The sequence below is a fragment of the Octopus sinensis genome, linkage group LG21 (assembly GCF_006345805.1).
Source record: "Octopus sinensis linkage group LG21, ASM634580v1, whole genome shotgun sequence".
In the NCBI taxonomy this organism is placed as follows: domain Eukaryota; kingdom Metazoa; phylum Mollusca; class Cephalopoda; order Octopoda; family Octopodidae; genus Octopus; species Octopus sinensis.
The window spans coordinates 23,977,500-23,993,759 of record NC_043017.1 but is presented as its reverse complement, the minus strand read 5'-3'; the positions used below and the strand labels follow the sequence as shown (position 1 = coordinate 23,993,759).

General features: G+C 32.8%; 1 protein-coding gene across 1 annotated transcript in view; it reads left to right on the top strand.

Moving 5' to 3' along the window:
* The window catches only part of LOC115222810 (potassium voltage-gated channel subfamily H member 8-like), a 196,530-nt gene that overhangs the window by 34,335 nt on the left and 145,935 nt on the right, over positions 1-16,260 (top strand). The gene's annotated exons all lie outside the window — the stretch shown is intronic.

The following is a 16,260-nucleotide window of genomic DNA, read 5'->3' as shown; positions in this document are numbered from 1 at the left end:
TCAGTTCTTTGCCGACTTCGTCAGTCATTCAACGAATCGCGTTAATATTGACATAGTGATTTCTACCAAAGATGTCATTGGCCAGATGTCTGTTGACGTCAACAATCTCAAATAATTTCCTGCTCATGTCTTTACGCTCGAATACAGGGATCCGGGTTCGATTCCCTGGTAGTGAGTTGGTGTTTGGGACTCTGCCAATTATTCCTACTACATGTTTTCGATTGGGGGGGGGGGTCGTTCAAAGATGTTTTTGGACTAAACAACAACAACGTCTTCAAGAATTTAATAAAATATATTTATATATTTTATTGCTGCTTTTTTGTTCAGCATTTTAGTAATGTCAGTCCTTGATCATCTACCTAGGAAATTATATAATTGTGAGTGTGTGTACATATGAAGGTTCATTCAAGATTATTATTTTAAAGTAATTTTTAAAATAACAAGGGAAAATTTATTGATGGGGAGACTCAATAATAATTTATTACACAATCCATTTGACTGAGACTTGAAGTTTCACCTAGTGGCTTATTCAGACAGAGTAGAGATGTTTTTCTTTCTGGTATTTAATTGAAGAAAGAAAGATGGAATGTTCTCATTAATAGGAGATACTGAATTATAGTGAATTACAGTTGTAGTTAAAATTCTAAATAAATGAAGTCTGAATTGTTTTTAAAGGCAGGTAAAGGAAAGTAACTACATGTAAAGATGAAACAAAAGAACAATATTAAAATATATAAATGTGTGGTAAGAAGATTGCGTCCCAACTACACTGCATGTACCCTTGGGAAATATTTCTTTTGTGGCGTAGACCATTTAACATTTCTGTGAGTGGATTTCATAGATGGAAACTGAAAGAAGCCCATTTATGTGTGTGTGTGCATGTATGTTTTGTGTCTGTGTTTGTCCCCCAACATCAATTGACAACTGGTGTTGGTATGTTTATGCCCCTGTATCTTAGTGGTTGGCAACCCCCTCCCCCCCCCAAAAAAACGAGCTGATAGAATAAATACCAGGTTTAAAAATAAGTACTGGGGCTGATTTGCTCAATGAAAATGCTTCAAGGCAGTGCTCCAGCATGGTCGCTGTCTAATGACTGAAACAAATGAAAGAAAATTCAAAATGAAACTAGAGGCAAAAGGTTTATGAATTGCCATGCAAGAAATATGAATGCAAGAATATTATTCTAACTGAAATAGTCTAGATAAGAAGGGAAAAGGTTATTCTTTTATATTTGAATATTTAATGTGAGTTATTAATGTGTTTGGGTGTGTGTGTTATAATTCTATTGCATGTGTACATTTGTGTATTTGTTAATGTGTATGATTGTTGTTTGTGTATTTAGGGTATCAAGAAAGAAAGGAGAATATTGGTTTCTAATTTTGGCACAAGGCCAGCAATTTTGGGGGTGGGCAAAGTCAATTAGTTCGATCCCCAGTGCTCAATTAGTACTTATTTTATCAACCCCAAAAAGATGAAAGGCAAAGTCAACCCCAGCAGCTTTAAAATGAGAGAATGTTAAATTGGTAAATATTGCTTTCAAATTTTGGCACAAAGCCAGCAATTTCAGGGGAGGGGTGAATCGATTAGATTGACCCTAGTGCTCGACTGGTACTTACTTTATTGACCCTGAAAGGATGAAAGGCAAAGTTAACCCTGAAAGGATGAAAGGCAAAGTTGACCCTGGCAGCATTATTAAGGGAGAATATTAAATTGATAAATGTTACTTTCAAATTTTGGCTCTGGGAGAAGGATTAAGTCAATTCCATTGACCAAAGTGTCCAACTGGCACTTATTTTATCAAGCCTAAAAGGGTGAAATGCAAAGTCAGAATTTGAACTTGGAATGAAAAGATGGACGAAATGCCGCTAAGCACTTTGCCCAGTATGCTAATGACTCTGCCAGTTTGTCACCTGAAATTGGTAAATATTAACATGATTAAAATTGTAAATTATAAGTCCTATCAAATAAAAGTTTTAATTTGAAATTATCTTGAAAAAAATTCATTTTGAAATTCTAAATAAATCTATTATATATATATATATATGTAGAATGTGATTGCTGTATTTTAAATACTAGTGTACTAGTGTTTGTATGTGTGTGTATGCATGTTAAGTGTAAGTACCAAGTTACGAGTAGACGTTCTAAAAGTCATACTAATATTGTAAAAAGATTGAATACTGTTTAGAGTTCCTTGCAAGTAATTTTATAAATGCAAATTGTTTGTTACAAATATTTGTCTGTCCAAGACTAATGGTAGAGATATATCTTTGGATATTAAAATGCAATGTAAGGAGTAAAGTATAAAGAAAAGTTGTATTAAATCTTAATTTTAGTATCAATATTTACAATTTACCTGCTAAATTTTGATAATCACAAGCAGAAACATGGCTTTAATTGTTAAATGTAAGCCCTTCCACTGAGATGCACTATATACTTCTACTAAATGTTTATAAATATAGGGCAAAGCATTTTATATAAATGATATATATTTGGAAATATTAGACTATATCAGTATGCAAGACAGTATGTTGGTATTTTAAGTAACATACACTTGCCAATATATTTGTAAATTGGAAAGCATATATACATAAGACCATACAAAATAACTATGGCATTTATAGTGCATGCACATATGTGAACTCAAATTTATAGAAACATGCTCAAATGTGAACTTACATGCAAGCATACAAAATGCATAAATGTATGTAAATATACAAGCAGAACTATATTTAAATGCATACACACACATACAAACACTTGTACCCTAGTATTTAAAATCCATCAAACACATTCTACATATATATAATAGATTATATTATAATAATTATATAAACAGAACTATCCATACAAATGTATAGCATAATATATACAGTCATTATGGTACAACTCGTAAATGTAGATAAAATAAAACAAAGTATTGTAAAGACATAGATAAGGTCACAAAGTTTCTTAATCTGGTAAAAGATAGATATACTGCTTATCATAATGTTGGAAGAAAAAATGGTTAAGAAAGTGTTGTTTATTTGAGGAAAGTAATAATTTATCTATTTGTAAATTGTAAGTGTATTTTTGGTTTTTGTATGTTCAGTGTCTACATGAGATTATTTTAAAATGTTTATTAAGAAGCTTTAGTTCAGAGAATAAAAATTAATATAAATCAGTGGTGCAAAATTGACAAGGTTTTTTTTTTTTTGTGCTGATAGTATGTTTTGGCATGCAAGAGGATTTTCCATGAGATATTGTACAGGATGTTGGGAACTTTTGAGTTCCATGTATATTCACATAGGGAAATAATTGTTGTGCTATCTAATCTAATTTAAAGGAGTTTGCTGTATGAAGAAGTATTACAACATGGATATTGGAGAGAAAGAGGTTGTTCAAAGAGGGTGGATTGAGAGATGGAAAAGGTAAGGGGTGTGGTGAATATGAATAGTAGTGAGACAGTTTCCTTGTTGAGGGTACAAATTTTTGTGGTTGCAAATCAGTTACCAGTTATTTGAATTAAGTTTATCTGGTTTTGGGGGGGGGGGGTTATTGCTGAGCGGTGCTAGTGAGAAGTTGTGGGTGACAGAATAGGAGATTTTTATGTTGTTTTTATTCAGAAGTTTGTGATATTTGTGATTAGGTGGGAAATGTTTTGCAAAAGTCAAAAAATGTTTTAGTTATAGAGGTTTTTACTCTTAAATTACGTGGCAGATTATATCAAATTATGTTTCTTTTCCTGCTTCTGTGTTGAGATTGGAGGTTGTGGTTCCTGTGCTTGAATTCTTTCATGTAATCACTTTTCAGAGCTTGATTGAAATGATGTGCATGTTCTGAGAGATTTTGAGTGATATGTAATGGATGAGATTATTTGCGGTTTTTTTCTGGTGTAAAGAGAGTATGTGAAGGTATTATATTTTTTAGTTGGTGTTCTGTATAGGAAGTACGTTTAATTAATTATCCAGGTGGATTTCATCAGTAATTTTAAAGTTGAATAATCCTTTTCTGAATTTATTTATTTTTTTTGTTTACCACAGTGTTTATGGATAATGAGACCATTACCTTTATAAAGACTTACAACTATACAGGGTCATTTTTTGGTTAATAATTTTAAAATATACAAGCAAATATTAAATGATGGTGATGATAATGATGATAAGCTAAGAAGGTCACTGACTTCAGTGGAATCCTTTGAACTAAAGTCAAAAGGCTTGATATTCTGTTCTTTTTTTACCAATGTCATGTTATGAGAAAATAATATAGATTTTATTGCTTGTAGGATGGTTTCAACACCCATTGACTTCCAGAGCACTATTACTTACTTCTACATTGTTAATTGCATCATTGAATTTTTTTTTTTTTTTTTTTGGTGATTCAAAGATAGCAACAGCATATATCAAATTGAAAAAGTAACTTTCATTTATATTATGGACAGCTGTAAACTATTCAGTTACAGAAGAGCTATTGTTCCAAAGTGGTAATAGAAACTGCTGTTAAATCTTAGAGATACTGCAATCTGTGGTAGATGTACTAGTCTAGTGATATGCATGTGTGCACACGTATGGCAGGTGTGTATATATATCTATCCATTCATAAATACATGCATACATATCTCCCCGCTCCACATGACCATTCTTTTCCAAGGGAAAAACAAGACCAAAGCTACTTGGCACCAATGTCATTAGAGGCATAACCTTCAGAATGCAAGGATTTGGAACAGTACAAAATATAGTGTCTGATTCTCTAACAACTCTGCCAATATTTTGCCTGGGATGAATAGCAAAATTGTGTATATGTATGTGTGTGTATATATGTGTTTATGTATGTATATTATGGTTGTTATGCCTTTCATCATAAATCTGCTTGATCAGGGTTAAATAACCTGTGGTTAAATAACAACAGATATTGTTTGTTTGTCTTTAGGCAAGAATGGCCACTTCTTCAAATATAATGTTTTAATATAGGAAAGTGAGGTTACATTTTAAATCCAGAATAGTGAAGCAACAGAACAGATATATACAGTAAGTCTTATGACCCTCTACATCACTTAAGTCAAGTAGAGGGATATTAAATTTAACACATCGTAAACTGCATTAAGATATACAAAACTTGGTTTTTAAATATACAAACATTATCTCTATGTTTGAAAAATCTACCATTATCACAATGAAAACAATGTACTTGTTTCTAAATTCATGTAATGCTGAACAATAATGATAACTTCCGGTGCCAACTTGAAAATATATTCTCAAGTGGGTTTCTCTGCCTATCTCTGTTAGTGTCAAGGATTGAAAAATCAACTCAGAGATGAAAAAACAAAACAAAAGAAAACAAAGAATACTGAGAATGTGAGATTATTTATCTGTTTGGAATAAAGTGGTATCATGTTATGAGTCATATTACCATTCCACAAAGAATTCTTGATCATATTAATTTCAGTATAGACATGAAAATTCACAGGAATTAATGATGATGATGATGAAAATAATAATAAAAATAGTTGTTGCTATTTTTCTCTTTCATTAGAATACATTCACTTTCCTACAATTGTTATCTAACTTAAATGTAATTTAATTATGGTAGACATGTGATGTTAGTCTAAGTTTTACAGCTATTTGATAAGCATTCTTTGCGCTTGGTGTGTATATGTACAATGCATGTAATGTACGTGTATAATGTGTATTTATGGACTCATGTGCATGCATGCACACATCTTGCATCAAAATATTTTCTCTGTAGTATTGAATATATAACACTTTCTTTTGAATACTTATATATCCAATGAGTACAATCTTCAGGAACTTATTTGCACAGGGTCTGCTATAAAACAGGCACGATCCTGGTTTCTATCCCACCCCTATATATTTATATCACTGTTGCTTCTTCTTCAGAGTGATTTCTCACATTGCCACAGTTTACTGGAGATGGTGTATTAATGATAAGTTTGCAATATCACAATCCCTGTAAAAGAAACTAATTTATGAACAACTGTCAAAACATACAAATCCATTAAGTGGCTTTACAGTATTACATGATTTATTGCCAATATCTTTTTTTTTTCTCATAGCTACAAACTACTATTACTAACTGTACACTTCATTCCCTGAAAAGTGAGGGAATGCATCAAAAAAAAAAAAAAAAAAAAGATAGTAGAGCACCAGTCTGATTGTTAGTATTTAGTATACATAAGAATTGATTGGTATGCTCTTTAGAAGATTTTAGTTTCCAGAAAATCTGAACTTTGTTAGTCTGTATCTTGTGGAATACAGTTTTGTAAATGGTCAATATTATGGAGCATGCTTGAGAGTTGTTACATTATCTCTTGATCCTTTTATATATGCTCAGGTAGATAAAATGAAACACATTGTATATCCTGACATACTAACACAACAATGTTCAGAATTGTCAAGGTTCTGATGGGTACAGATCTAACATCATGTAAGTTGGTGCTCATCACATATTTATTTAATTCTATGTTCACATTTATACACATATTGTTTTATCTTTTACGTTTTACTTGTTTCAGTCATTGGACTGTGGCCTTTCTGGGGCACCTGTACTTGCAACATATTTGTTAGTTATTAGTCAATGAAACAGAAGCAGTCACAAAGCTGCTGCTTAGCTCTTGATGCTGTAGCATTACACAGAAAAGAGATTAATACTCATATAGATTGAATGTCAGTTTTTCACACATAATACCTCAAAAGATCTAGTAGTAATTCCTCAAAATAAAATGAATTGAGATGGCTATATGGACACAGCAGATCAATTTTTCTGCTATGAGCCGTAGCCCAACTCTTCATCTGCTCCAGCTAGTAATTTCTTACATTTTAAATTTTAATTATGGTTATGAAAATGATTATTATATAGCACTAGGAGTTGCAATTAAGCAAAGCAAAACATGTCCTCTGTGTGTATCAAAACTGTCAGCTGTTAATCCTGGTTTAATGACAGTTGCTTAATCAAGCATGAAGCCTGACTAATAGAATTTTCTTGTTTGGGAAGATAAGACAGTACTTGCAGTGACAGAAGTATCAATGATATGAATGTCAAGATTATGTTGTATTCATTTGGTGTAGGGCAGTGAACTGGTTTATATACCTCTTCATTCTAATCTTATTGTGTGAACATTTCATTCTTTTGAGCTTTTCTTGCTTCATGCTCTTGCTTGATGGGGTTGGGGTCATCCTAGGTTCGTGGTCCCAGAGATGTCATCATGCATAGAGCCAACCAAGTCTACCAGTGCTCTCTATCACTGGTGGTCTTGTGCCAGTCTTTCTGCATCTTCTGAGGTGATGTTGAGCCTCTGGAGATCTTCCAGCCATCTGGTGTGGGGCCTGTCATGAGGCCGCTTCCAGCCCGCAGCCTCTTTGCTAAATGAGACTAAAGTCCTAGTATCTTAAGTCTGTTAACTATACATCTTTTGAAAAACAAGGTTGTTTTCATCACTCAGTTTCAATACATATTAATAATGAGAGGTCAAAGAATTAAAGTATGGATAAATTTCTTAAACTTTGTGAAAATATAAATCTCAAGCAGACAGAAATACTTATATATCTAGATGCACCATTTATTTTGTTCTCGAGGAGAGGAACAAGCAAAATATAAAATATAAAAATCTGTTTATAAATTTTACATAAAAATTAACTTTCATAAAGAAATAAAAAAAAAAATGAATTCAATGAAAATAAAATCTCAATCTAGGATAACAGAAAGATATACATATAAAAGTTAATGAGCTAAATATAATAAAAAGGTTATTCAGAAGCAAAAACCTGCTACAATAAAAGTTTGAGATAATTAAAAGAGCTAGAAGAAATAAGCAATGGATATAAAACAGAAAAAACAGCTCCAGCTTTCGATTAAAAATAGGATGTGTATGGGAATCTTTGTTAGCACTAGAGACAAAAGATCATACAAAATAAATGACAAATATAGAAAAATCAACTGATGAGAAAGTTGTATATGAAAACTAACCTAAACTCCACTGCATTTGGAACACCGTTGTTCTAGATCAGTGGTTCCCAACTTGGGGTTCACGGAACCCTGGTGGTCTACAAAGGTAGTACTAGGGGTTCGTGAACTAAATTCAAAATTTCATACATAAGGATAAGCATATTAAAAGGGGTCTGTGGGAAAGCTCATTTAAATAATAGAGTGTTGGGAACCACTGTGAAAAGGTTGGGAACCACTGTTCTAGATAAAGCCAAAAACTAAAATAACTACAACATTAATAATAAGTGATTGAGATAAAGCACGTTAGGGGAGTTGTTCTGATGAGATTTTCTTCTGTCAGTGGAGTAGCTTCCCCTTGTATTTGCTGCTCAATCCTGATTATTAATTTGCCTTTCTTGATGACCATAACTTTTGGTTTTCTTAAGCTCAAATTTCATTCTTGCCCATGTTGCCATGTGCTCAAGTGAAGTTAGCATGAATATTAATAATGAGTATGTACTTTTATAACACATTACATGTGATTTATGCTCATCTTGTCAGAAAATGGTCAAAAAGGAATGCAAATGACACTTAGAAAATAAAATATACATAGTGGAAGGTGTTTGTAAGCCATTTAAGAAACACACAAAAGTCGTTCGATTCACTTCAACATTTAAGTTTAATTTGTCAAAATATTTTCTTCGCTGCAGCACAGATTTTTGTCAGAGAACAGGTCAAGGTCTTAAAGCGACCAAAATATTTTGACAAATTAAACTTAAATGTTGAAGTGAATCAAATGGCTTTTGTGTTTCTTAAATGGCTTACAAACACCTTCCACGCTGCAATTGTTTTCCTTTCAGCACACGATCTCTGATCAAATCACTTGCTATGCAGGTACATCTCTGTAATATATACATAGTTGTGAAGAAAACATTGGGACTCCTATATATGTATAATGAGGAAACTGAACTTGCACTGAACTCAGTATATTAGTGTGAACTGAACTCACACCAAACCTGTAAGTTGCCATAATGGTGGTTGGTTGAATTACTGTGTGTTGGTCTTGTTGCTAAAATGTGGTAGAGGTTTGATTCCCCTGCTCAAAATATATCAGATGCAGCTGTGCAGTGTTAACCAGCTAGAGGAGATGTCTTCTTGGGGTTACAAAATTGCACTAAAGTCTGTTTGAACGATAAACAAGAGTGCTTAGTACAACAAAAAACAAAGAGTGCCATGTGAAATGAACAATACTGCCTAAGAATTGGGCAACAATTACATTACAACATCTGGCAACAAGATGTCAAGGATATAAAAAATTATATATATATATATATATATATTCTGTGTGTATGTGTATGTGTATATATATGTGTGTGTGTATATATATATGTGTGTATGTGTGTGTATATATATGTGTGTGTGTGTGTGTAAATGTAAGCTTACATATCTTTCTGGATAGTTGTTACACTCTTTCTCATCAATTTTCTCAATTTTCCTGTATATAAATTTACTACTACTTATAACTACATTCACACACACACACACACACACACACACACACCACACACACACACACACACACACACACACACACACAACACACACACACACGTGTATAAGGTGTGCCTATACTTTTATGCATAGATAAACACAAAGCTGATAATTCATTGATATACATGTGTGTGTGTGTGTGTGAGAGAGAGATGGAGAGAAAGAAAAAAGATATTGTTGGTTTCTTCCTTTGTCACCACAAACAAAAAGGAACAAAACAAAATAAACTATAGTTGTAGAGTGGATAATGCTAAATGTCAGATAAAACAGGTAAATTCAGGCAGTAAGTCCATCAGCTACAGCAAACGTATATCCTCATGTCATGCACGCACGCACGCACACACACACACACACAACACACACACACACACACACACACGCATGTACGTATACACACACACGCATGTACGTATACACACATGTATATACACACACACATGTACGTATACACACACACACACACACGCATGTATACACACACACGCATGTATGTATACACACACACGCATGTACATATACACACATGTATATATACACACACACATGTACGTATACACACACACACTCACACACACACACACACATGCATGTATGTATACACACACATGTATATACACACACACATGTACATATACACACACACATACACATCTTGTACAACTTATGTTAACAGCAGTTCAAGATAAGAACTGACTTTTCTATCAATGCTCTCATATGGAAGTTTTCGGCTGGTGGAATATAGATCAGAAGGCCATCAGTAGATTAACATCATCATCACTATCAGCATCATTATTCTCCATATACTCGCCTATAACAACTGCCTTTACCATCAACATCTTCACCGCCAGCACCATCGATCTACACCTTTACCTTTACTTTTCTTGAAAACTGGTTCACAGATAAGGGGAGGAAAAAAAATCAAATACAAAAAAAAATCTGAACTTGATCTTACACCTGTTCCTTTCTCCCCTCTTATCACAGTCCAACGTTAAGAACTTTTTGCTATTAGATTAAAAGTATTTAGTTTTGTTCTTTTGTTTCTGAGTTCAAATCTGACTGGGGTTGACTTGCCTTTAAGCATCAGTCATACTTTAGAGGCGATTTAATTGATTAACCATTTCAGTTTCAATTTCCAGCATGGTATTGTTGTCAGAAATTACTTCCCTACAACTGGTTGCTTGTAGTATTGGTGGTGTCAATATTTTTTATTATAATACTTTTAGTTTTGTTTTGGTGACTTTTAAAATTTATTTAAAAGGTTACTGGTTAACTGAACTTGAATGAAATTCATTGGAAACTATATATCATCTTATAAGGGCAGTGGGACTGTAATCAAAATTAATCTCTCTCATGCCTGTCACTAAGGGGGTGCACTGAATGGCACTGACCCTCACTGTTCAGTGGTGCACCTTCAGATTTACAGTGATCCACTTCAGCTTTATTACAAATTAGTGTCCACCCAGAATATTCTGAAGCACCCTCGGGCCACCAAAGTCTGGCAGTGCACTTGCTCGCCTTCCTCTTTTACATACATACACACTATATTTATAAGAATGATAGTTAAAAGGCAAACACATGCAAGAGATGTTTATTTACAGATTATGAAGTTTTTCCCTTTCTTGCAGAAGAATCAATATACTTGAGGTGATTGTAGGCTTTCTCAATAGAATTTCATGAAATCTTTAGAAATGCAGAAATCTAGAAGTGCTACACAGGACAATATTGAAATCAATGAAGTAATATAAGTAAAGTAACTTTAAAAATGATATCATCTCAGAAAGTTAGAGAAAATTATTATTATCAGGAGCATTTCAGAAAAATTACATGTTCCTTGCAGAGAGGGAGCAAGGTAGTAAAAGTCTGTCATTACAAGCAGTCTCATGTATTTTCAGTTGCCAAGGACATGATTTTTATTTAATTTGTATGTTTGTGATTTATTACATCATGTTCCATTTCTTAAACTCTTTATTTTAATTTGTATTGGAATAAGACTAAAGCAACTAGAGGTTTTTTGACAGGAGAATGCATTATCTTAAGATATTTTCTCAAGGGAGTGGCGTACTCAGGAGTATTTGCAAATCTACATAATGGCATGAAATGAACAAGTGCATGAATACATACACACACACACACACATGTGCACGTATGCGACAATCACATTAATATAAAGATAAGGGTGGAATATTGTATCACTTAAAATAAGGAGGGAAAATGTCTATCGCCTTGTTTAAGTGGTACAATGTGTGGAGAAGGTATTAGTTTTTTCTGAAACACATGATGTCATACCAGATAAAAACTTGGTAAATTCAGTTTCACTGCATGGTCTGAATTCCTGCAAGCTTTTCAGTCTTGTAAAGAGATAAATATTTAACTGTAAATCACTCCAAAGCCAGTTGTCAACAATGCCTCAAGTCAGAGAATCATGCTGGTTCAAATTGTTTGAAATTACTGTGAATAACTCTATCCTTTGGTTGCTGGAAAATGTTAACTGAATTGAAGATTTGCAGAAGTGCATCACTTTACACAAATATAGAGTAATGAACTTTTCTCAGTCTCTGGCATTAAGTGTCCCTGCAACAATTTAAGTTACATTCACTTTTGACTGCAAAATCAAAGTAAAATGAATGGATCCAACAATTCTTCAACAGATCTGTCTTCATAGTAATCTTTGAGTGCAGCAACATTTTTACTTCAACATGAAAATTTCTTCAGTCACCCAGATGGTTATTTTTATTAATGCATAATTTTTTTTAGAAAAATTGGTTCACAAAGTCTTTATAACAGATGTTTTTAGGTCTAACTTCCATAACAGTATATATTTTTATCCTCTGTTCCTGAGAACTATGTTGAAACTGCTATTTATGTTACATCCTGTTGATGTTATGATCAGTACATAATACAAATATTATTATTCTTCTGAGAGTGAATGCAATTCATAACTCTCTTGCTTATGTTTTGCCACTCATGTTTATCTGTCCTTTGACATTATGAAACCTCTTGAAATACAATAGCATTATTACATTTTCATATTACTTCAACATTTACTCCATTTAGTGGATGCTTGTCCCACCTGAGTATAATATCTACATTTTTTCTCATTTTTGTGCATGAAGTATTATATGAGTGTACCTTTAATAACCCTTTGCAAATAGTCTCCAAGGAACACTTCTAACCTTCATAATTTTTTATGTATATAGACTTGCTCCAACAAGTCAAGTGGCCATATTGAGGCTTCTCATTGGCTAGGGTAATGCATGTGTGTATGTATATCTATTTATTTTTATTAGTTGTGTCTTTTCTTTTTCTACCTAAGAATAGCCATATGGTTAAAAAGTTCTTTGACAACCACCTGGTTCTGAATTTGATCCCACTAAACAGTGTAAAAAAATAGTTGATGGAGAAAAAGATGATATATTTGACCAGTGAGATACCTTCTAGTGGTGATTTGTGGGAGATTTTTTCTTGCATAATACTGTTAAGAGGTTAACTCCTTCAGTCTTTGCTTTATTCAACTTGTACATAGTCTATTTCTTAATATTCTTATACAAATTGCTTATTTTTATGCATAGGGTATTTATGAGCCAACAAGGGAGATTCTGCAAGGATGCTCAATCTGCTAGAAATTATAGCCCTACCTCCCTCAAATCATGTAACTTCAAAATGGGAATACATATCGGATAAAAAGATAGAATGACACCCCTGCCTCAGCTGGAACACCTTTGATCATAGGTTTGCTTCACCAGATTGAGCTGAGGCAAAAAAAGGAGGCAAGCTCATTCCTAATATGAAAGAATACCAGTGGAACATCAGTGTTTTCTTTTGGTAGAAGTTTATGTTAATTTCTAGCTGTTATTGTATATTTCATAGATGTAAACTTAAACAGGGTAAATACTTGGCTTTTTTCATTTTCCTAATTGCTGATGTCAGTAATTCTGAGTTCAAGCTTCACTTGCTGCCAACACAAATTTAAAAAAACCTTACATCTCTTTTTATAAATGAAACATAGCTGATTTATATCTCCACTGAAATTACTTGTAATATCGAGCTACCTTCATATCAATTCACCCATCTGGTTACTTTTTGTAGAGTTGTCAAGCTAATTAATTTCTAAATTTTATCGACAAGATATTATCTTCTCATAAATATGAATAGACATGGAAACTTACTGAATTTCAACACAATGTCACTGTAATATTGGGTGATAAAAATTTAGCTGATTATTTGTATTTGGTACACAGGCTATATGGTTGGGTGGAATTCTGCTTTAAGCACCCATATAACCACTCATAACTTTTTCACTTTTTGGAATTTTCAGAAAATTTTTGCATGTTTGTGTTTGACAAGAAGGTGTGACTACTTTTAAGAAAGTTATCCCCTGCCAAACACGAAAAATACTGTAAGTAATTTCTGGGTTATTTCCTTTCATCAGCACAGAATAATTGTTCAGTTAGAATTCATATAATCGTATGAGTTCCTGCACACAGGAATTCATACGATTATATAAATTATTTTTTGTGTGTGTGATTTAAGAGCAATTTAGTTGTTATTTTTAGCACATCTCATAACCACCTGATACTTTCCTCATATCTTTTCCACTCTAACATGTATTGATGTTTTTCAATATTTTTTGCCCCATAAACACATTTAATGGCATGATGATGCACCCAAGGGAGAAAAAAATTCATACTGTCCATATTTTAAACTCTAATTTTTAAAAAATGGTTTTGAAAAAAAGTGAAACTTTCAGGATTTATGAGAGCAGGGAAGGATTTAAAAAATTAAGAAAAATATCTTGTTTCATTATCGTGTGAATTCCTGTGTGTAGAACATCAGTTCACAAAAATTTTCTGAAAACCCCAAAAATTAAAAAAAATTATGAAGGGTTATATGGAGCGCTTAAATCAGAATTCGACCTATTGTAATTTATGAAAAAAAAGTAAGAAACATTCTGAGATTTGTATGACTTAATCCCATAGATTTTTTTCGTTTCATTAGAAAGTGTAACTTTGGGTTTAGCGAGATGACAAAAGCAATAAATCATAACTTGTCTGGGTGCTCAGTTAGTTACTACTAGTTCCATGACTAACCATACTGGTTTGATATTTCTGTTGTGTGGTACACTGAAATGTCTTCTGGTAGTCTAACCACACTACATCAAATACCATGATTCATCACTCTTAATTCCTGTATCATTCTGCTAAGAATAGGTGTTCTGTACAGCACTATATGTCAATTTTTCTGCAGCTTGTCTACATATTCTACATATTTTAATGTTATTAATGCTACTGTGGTAACATAAAAATAAGGTATATAATATCTAGTATAAGTTTAGTATAACTTATGAGGTTATTGGACAATAATTCTAAGCCTGATTAGCTGAAGTACTTTTGATATGAGAAGAGTGAGTGCTGTTGATTATTATTATTTGAGCAGAATAAGTGTCTTCCTACTCTTCACTTACCAATTAAGTTCCTGTCATATTTCTTCAACTAATCTGGTCTTGATGTTCTGAGAGTTTCTGTTGGAGTTTTAAAAGCATTTCTTCAGTGTTGTTTATTTATTATTCGTTCATTTTATTTGCCATGTTTGTAGTTGCTCTCTTATAATTCAGACATCTACTGGACTTTTTATCACTCTGTTCACTAACATATAATCTTGGTAGTCTTATAGTTCTTTTACAAATGCATTTTCTTTTTGTTCTGTTGTTCTTTTTGTTCTGATTTAGATTCTTTGGCAAGCTGATTCACATTCTTTGATTAACGGTTCATCTCTGATTAGGCAGTGCTGTTTTTACTTTTTTTTCACTTTTCTCATATATCTGTAAATACCTGTTTCAAACTACACACTCCTTTGCTGAAGATTTCAAATTTCTGGTCCCTAAACTACTTTTCCAATTACATTCTATTTGTTTTCTGATATTTTGTGTTATTGTTGTTTAACACTGCATCCTCTCTAACTGACTTCAGCTCTAATTGACTATACCTTTAATTCCAGTTATCACCTCGCCATCCTTTGAAAGGGAAACCTAAAACTACATTGTCTAATACAGCTTTCCTGTTTCATATAGTTTTTTCATGTTGGACCACTTTGGTTCAGAATGTTTTAAAGTATAGAAATGAGAATCTTTCATCTCTTTCAGTGTTAGTATCATGATTGCCGTCTCAGCTTCTGTAGTTTCTGTTCATCTTGCTTCCTGGTTATATCATTTCCAAACAGGAAGTGTATTTGTCTTTTATCAGTCTTGCATTGAATTTAATATTGTGTATTTATTTGAGAGGTTTTTCTAAGCATATTTCCAAGGTTGAAAAACAAGTTTGATATTCAATTCAGAGTAGTTAACATGAGCTATGTGAAAGTGTGTTTGTTGTTGTTTACTATATGTGTGTGTGTATGGGTGTGTGTATGTAGGTGAGGTCTATGAATGATTATATCATATTTGAGCCACTGCCATGAAAGAATTGGAGTGCCAAATAAAAAGCAAAATGGCAGAAGCTGAGCACGTAGGATTAAATATGGTTATTTTATTTCTACATTCCTTCAGTAGTTTGGCAAAAATTTTAGAAACATGAAGTCAGGTGATCATGCAGCATAATTCTGAAATAAAATTCCTAATAAACAATACAAACTTATTGGTTCAATATAACATTATTGGTTAATATAAACATATTTGATATTATCCTAAAGCTTTAGTGTCGATTCAGCTAGATCTGTTAACAAAATTTGTGAATTCTGAACCGACCCTTGCATATCCATAGGATTTAAGCTTAACCAAATTCTTAATCTATTAAGTAT